At 37.1% G+C, this 7,015-nt stretch overlaps 1 long non-coding RNA gene across 2 annotated transcripts; it reads right to left on the bottom strand.

The window, feature by feature from the left end:
• Positions 1-332: 332 nt before the first annotated feature.
• Positions 333-4,509, bottom strand: LOC127909350 (uncharacterized). 2 transcript variants are annotated; one of them, XR_008070894.1, is made up of 3 exons: positions 4,352-4,509; positions 3,570-3,770; positions 333-1,037 (listed from the first exon to the last, which is right to left on the bottom strand). It is a non-coding gene; the product is annotated as an uncharacterized LOC127909350 (long non-coding RNA). The 2 variants fall into 2 exon arrangements; XR_008070893.1 differs by lacking the exon at positions 4,352-4,509 and adding an exon at positions 3,959-4,327.
• Between the last annotated feature and the right edge of the window lie 2,506 nt (positions 4,510-7,015).

The following is a 7,015-nucleotide window of genomic DNA, read 5'->3' as shown; positions in this document are numbered from 1 at the left end:
AGACTAGGTGCATTGGAACCGGCTCGGCCCATAGAGACGGACCCCAACGTTTCGGTCCGATAGCTCATTCAAGGACCCCATAGCAAGGCATGGAAAAAGTGGATTTTCAGCACCAATTAGGGTTTTACTCGGGCACCGAAGGACCTATCGAGCCGAAACTCGGGATTCGGGGTCGCCTCACATAGGCCTTCACATAATGTCTGACCTGGACCCGCAGCTAGAACGTAACTATGTGTTTTACGTTTTTATTATGTTTTAAACTAAAGGCGCTGTGAATTATGGGCCTGCTCTGACATATATGATAGTTGGCTTCTAAATGAGTTGGAAAAAGTGGGTTTGGTGTCAATTGGTATCAGTTTGGTGTCAAAATGACATCTAATTGACTGATGGACACTGACTTGCTAGTTGACTTTTGTACATTAGCAATATGTTTAAACGGAGAGGGACCATCACCAAAAGTGACATTCTGAAATCAACCCTAACGAGCCATGGAGATGAACCAGAATCACTGCCCAGCTATCCCGAGTTCATCGGGCCAGTCAATTTCACATTCCTGCAGGATTTTTATAGCATGACAAATTCGTGATGGTACCTGCCCATTGAACCATATTGCAAATGCACAGTGACTTTGCAAAAGTGAGAAAACATAAACAAATGGACATGATGAAATCAACACAACGAGTGATGGAAATGTACAACTATCACTGCTCAGCCATCCTGTGTTCATCAGACCAGTCAATTTTGCATTTTTGAGCATGTCAAATTTCATATGGTAAATGCACATTGAAACATATTGCAAATGCGCGCGCACTTGCAATATGATTCTATAGTGTAAAAACATCACCTAATGGACATGATGAAATCAACACAACGAGTGATGGAAATGTACAACTATCACTGCTCGGCCATCCTGTGTCCATCAGACCAGTCAATTTTGCATTTTTGAGCATGTCAAATTTCATATGGTAAATGCACATTGAAACATATTGCAAATGCGCGCGCACTTGCAATATGATTCTATAGTGTAAAAACATCACCTAATGGACATGATGAAATCAACACAACGAGTGATGGAAATGTACAACTATCACTGCTCGGCCATCCTGTGTCCATCAGACCAGTCAATTTTGCATTTTTGAGCATGTCAAATTTCATATGGTAAATGCACATTGAAACATATTGCAAATGCGCGCACTTGCAATATGATTCTATAGTGAAAAACATCACCTAATGGACATGATGAAATCAACACAACGAGTGATGGAAATGTACAACTATCACTGCTCGGCCATCCTGTGTCCATCAGACCAGTCAATTTTGCATTTTTGAGCATGTCAAATTTCATATGGTAAATGCACATTGAAACATATTGCAAATGCGCGCGCACTTGCAATATGATTCTATAGTGTAAAAACATCACCTAATGGACATGATGAAATCAACACAACGAGTGATGGAAATGTACAACTATCACTGCCCGGCCATCCTGTGTTCCCATAGCAGAGCATTAATATCAGAATGACCGGTAAATGCATTTACAACCATATTTTTATTTTTGGGTTACCAGTTGCACAACAATGCACGTGCATTTGCAATATGATTCTATAGTGAAAAACATCACCTAATGGACATGATGAAATCAACACAACAAGTGATGGAAATGTACAACTATCACTGCTCGGCCATCCTGTGTTCATCAGACCAGTCAATTTCACATTCCTGCATTTTTATAGCATGACAAATTTCGTGATGGTACCTGCCCATTGAACCATATTGCAAATGCACAGTGACTTTGCAAAATGTGAGAAAACATAAACAAATGGACATGATGAAATCAACACAACAGGTGATGGAAATGTACAACTATCACTGCTCAGCCATCCTGTGTTCATCAGACCAGTCAATTTTGCATTTTTGAGCATGTCAAATTTCATATGGTAAATGCACATTGAAACATATTGCAAATGCGCGCGCACTTGCAATATGATTCTATAGTGAAAAAACATCACCTAATGGACATGATGAAATCAACACAACGAGTGATGGAAATGTACAACTATCACTGCTCGGCCATCCTGTGTCCATCAGACCAGTCAATTTTGCATTTTTGAGCATGTCAAATTTCATATGGTAAATGCACATTGAAACATATTGCAAATGCGCGCGCACTTGCAATATGATTCTATAGTGTAAAAACATCACCTAATGGACATGATGAAATCAACACAACGAGTGATGGAAATGTACAACTATCACTGCCCGGCCATCCTGTGTTCCCATAGCGAGCATTAATATCAGAATGACCGGTAAATGCATTTACAACCATATTTTAATTTTTGGGTTACCAGTTGCACAACAATGCACGTGCATTTGCAATATGATTCTATAGTGAAAAACATCACCTAATGGACATGATGAAATCAACACAACAAGTGATGGAAATGTACAACTATCACTGCTCGGCCATCCTGTGTTCATCAGACCAGTCAATTTCACATTCCTGCAGGATTTTTATAGCATGACAAATTCGTGATGGTACCTGCCCATTGAACCATATTGCAAATGCACAGTGACTTTGCAAAAGTGAGAAAACATAAACAAATGGACATGATGAAATCAACACAACAGGTGATGGAAATGTACAACTATCACTGCTCAGCCATCCTGTGTTCATCAGACCAGTCAATTTTGCATTTTTGAGCATGTCAAATTTCATATGGTAAATGCACATTGAAACATATTGCAAATGCGCGCGCACTTGCAATATGATTCTATAGTGTAAAAACATCACCTAATGGACATGATGAAATCAACACAACGAGTGATGGAAATGTACAACTATCACTGCCCGGCCATCCTGTGTTCCCATAGCGAGCATTAATATCAGAATGACCGGTAAATGCATTTACAACCATATTTTAATTTTTGGGTTACCAGTTGCACAACAATGCACGTGCATTTGCAATATGATTCTATAGTGAAAAACATCACCTAATGGACATGATGAAATCAACACAACAAGTGATGGAAATGTACAACTATCACTGCTCGGCCATCCTGTGTTCATCAGACCAGTCAATTTCACATTCCTGCAGGATTTTTATAGCATGACAAATTCGTGATGGTACCTGCCCATTGAACCATATTGCAAATGCACAGTGACTTTGCAAAAGTGAGAAAACATAAACAAATGGACATGATGAAATCAACACAACAGGTGATGGAAATGTACAACTATCACTGCTCAGCCATCCTGTGTTCATCAGACCAGTCAATTTAGCATTTTTGAGCATGTCAAATTTCATATGGTAAATGCACATTGAAACATATTGCAAATGCGCGCACTTGCAATATGATTCTATAGTGAAAAAACATCACCTAATGGACATGATGAAATCAACACAACGAGTGATGGAAATGTACAACTATCACTGCTCGGCCATCCTGTGTCCATCAGACCAGTCAATTTTGCATTTTTGAGCATGTCAAATTTCATATGGTAAATGCACATTGAAACATATTGCAAATGCGCGCACTTGCAATATGATTCTATAGTGTAAAAACATCACCTAATGGACATGATGAAATCAACACAACGAGTGATGGAAATGTACAACTATCACTGCCCGGCCATCCTGTGTTCCCATAGCGAGCATTAATATCAGAATGACCGGTAAATGCATTTACAACCATATTTTTATTTTTGGGTTACCAGTTGCACAACAATGCACGTGCATTTGCAATATGATTCTATAGTGAAAAAACATCACCTAATGGACATGATGAAATCAACACAACAGTGATGGAAATGTACAACTATCACTGCTCGGCCATCCTGTGTCCATCAGACCAGTCAATTTTGCATTTTTGAGCATGTCAAATTTCATATGGTAAATGCACATTGAAACATATTGCAAATGCGCACTTGCAATATGATTCTATAGTGTAAAAACATCACCTAATGGACATGATGAAATCAACACAACGAGTGATGGAAATGTACAACTATCACTGCTCGGCCATCCTGTGTCCATCAGACCAGTCAATTTTGCATTTTTGAGCATGTCAAATTTCATATGGTAAATGCACATTGAAACATATTGCAAATGCGCGCGCACTTGCAATATGATTCTATAGTGTAAAAACATCACCTAATGGACATGATGAAATCAACACAACGAGTGATGGAAATGTACAACTATCACTGCCCGGCCATCCTGTGTTCCCATAGCGAGCATTAATATCAGAATGACCGGTAAATGCATTTACAACCATATTTTTATTTTTGGGTTACCAGTTGCACAACAATGCACGTGCATTTGCAATATGATTCTATAGTGAAAAACATCACCTAATGGACATGATGAAATCAACACAACAAGTGATGGAAATGTACAACTATCACTGCTCGGCCATCCTGTGTTCATCAGACCAGTCAATTTCACATTCCTGCAGGATTTTTATAGCATGACAAATTCGTGATGGTACCTGCCCATTGAACCATATTGCAAATGCACAGTGACTTTGCAAAAGTGAAAAACATAAACAAATGGACATGATGAAATCAACACAACAGGTGATGGAAATGTACAACTATCACTGCTCAGCCATCCTGTGTTCATCAGACCAGTCAATTTTGCATTTTTGAGCATGTCAAATTTCATATGGTAAATGCACATTGAAACATATTGCAAATGCACGTGCACTTGCAATATGATTATATAGTGAAAAACATCACAAAATGGACATGATGAAGTCAACACAACGAGTGATGGAAAGGAACAACTATCACTGCCCGGCCATCCCGAGTTCATCAGGCCAGTCAATTTTGCATTTCTGCAGGATTTTGAGCATGTCAAATTTCTTACGTCATTTGGCCCACAAAAAAAAATCCTTATGCACAATTTAAAAAAATATATAAAAAAATATGATAATAAAATTGGACAAAAGTATATTCATACAGTTCTTACACATGTGTAATTGACAAAAAAATTGAAAGAATTTCAAAAACGGTCCAGAAAGCACTTTTTAAGGGTGTGTGAAGTTTTTACAAAATTTTGACATTTTTGACTTTTGACTTTGACTTCCTATGAAATCATATTGGAATTGGACAAAACATATTCCTTATGCGCATGTAAAAAAAAAAAAAAAAATTATGATAATAAAATTGGACAAAAGTATATTCATACAGTTCTTACACATGTGTAATTGACAAAAAATCGAAAGAATTTCGAAAACGGTCCAGAAAGCACTTTTTAAGGGTGTGTGAAGTTTTTACAAAATTTTGAAATTTTTGACTTTTGACTTTTGACTTCCTATGAAATCATATTGGAATTGGACAAAACATATTCCTTATGCGCATGTAAAAAAAAAAAAAAAATTATGATAATAAAATTGGACAAAAGTATATTCATACAGTTCTTACACATGTGTAATTGACAAAAATCGAAAGAATTTCGAAAAACGGTCCAGAAAGCACTTTTTTATGGGTGTGTGAAGTTTTTACAAAATTTTGACATTTTTGACTTTTGACTTTTGACTTCCTATGAAATCATATTGGAATTGGACAAAACATATTCCTTATGCGCATATAAAAAAAAATTAAAAAAATTATGATAATAAAATTGGACAAAAGTATATTCATACAGTTCTTACACATGTGTAATTGACAAAAAAATCGAAAGAATTTCGAAAAACGGTCCAGAAAGCACTTTTTTAAGGGGTGATAAGTTTTTGAAAAAAGTTCATTTTTTCAAAATTTTACTTTTGGACATTAATTTGGGTTACATATCCAATATGAAAACCCCGGTGGAGCGCATTTGCCCCTGTTGAATTTTTAAAGTGTTACAACTGGCAATTACCATATGGCATTTGCAATACACTTTGGATGAATCAACGCCGAATTGGGTGGTATTGGCCAATGTGTATATGGTTTGTCCGATGCCAATGACATGCCATTCATTTTTGTCCAATACAGGGGTTATTCCTTACTTTTTAAACTTAAATCCAGGTGGTTTCAAAGTGATAGTGTGACGTTCGATGCTTCAAACGTCATCATCACGTGATATTGATACAAGCATCTCTATGTTGCGTCGAATCAGTAGCGGTTTGAAAACTGCGTCGAAGTGCCGAAGCTTCAATATCAATCATCCTATCACTAGCTAGCGCTGCTTGTTTGTAGCTATGTGTAAGACCAACCTGCATGCTATTTTGCTAGAAGTGTGTTTATTGAGTGCAACCACGCACTATTAATGTATCAGTAATGTTACTGCTTTTGTGTAGCATCAGATGTTACTGCTGTAGTAGCAAAGCCCCATTCTAGGCTTGGAATTTGTCGAAGTTTTGTGCAAGCGCAAGGCCAGTAGGGCAATTCCACTGTAACATAATGTAACCGATTTTTCACTTTAAAGTGTATGCCAAACGAAAACCAATCATTGCAGAGTTAAACCATTAAACTCTATGCACAAAGACGACTTTTAACCATTTCCATTGAACATTTCACAAAAACACATTTACTTGAAGAACAGGATAGATGCAAAGTTTGGTAACAGAATGATGGCACAAATAGCATTCTGTTACCAAACTTTGCATCTGCACTATTCTTCAAGTAAATGTGTTTTGGTAACATTTTCTGTGGAAATTGTTAAAAATAGTCCATGTGCATATGGTTTGTTTAACTTTGAAGTCATTAGGTTTTTGTTTGACACTTATGCCTGGAACTGGCCCAGTCTGTAGCCAGGACAAGGGTGAAATTATTAGTCCAAACAGTTGTAAACGGGAAATGCTTTGCAACATAAAGGAGAGTTTCTATTGGACAAATATTATTCTAGTATGTGTGAATAGCACTGTGTTTGCATGTTATACTATTGACTTCTGCATGATGTATATTTATTAATCTCATGATTGTAAACATGGATCCTCATGATTGTATTTGTTCTTATTTTTATTGAACCACGTAAAATACTTCAAGTGGTACCTGGTTTTCAGTGTGTGTGTGTGTGTGTGTATGTGTGTG

This window comes from Oncorhynchus keta, chromosome 19, assembly GCF_023373465.1.
Source record: "Oncorhynchus keta strain PuntledgeMale-10-30-2019 chromosome 19, Oket_V2, whole genome shotgun sequence".
Taxonomy (NCBI): Eukaryota; Metazoa; Chordata; class Actinopteri; order Salmoniformes; family Salmonidae; genus Oncorhynchus; species Oncorhynchus keta.
The sequence above is the reverse complement of the archived record's forward strand: the minus strand, read 5'-3'. Positions and strand labels throughout refer to the sequence as shown.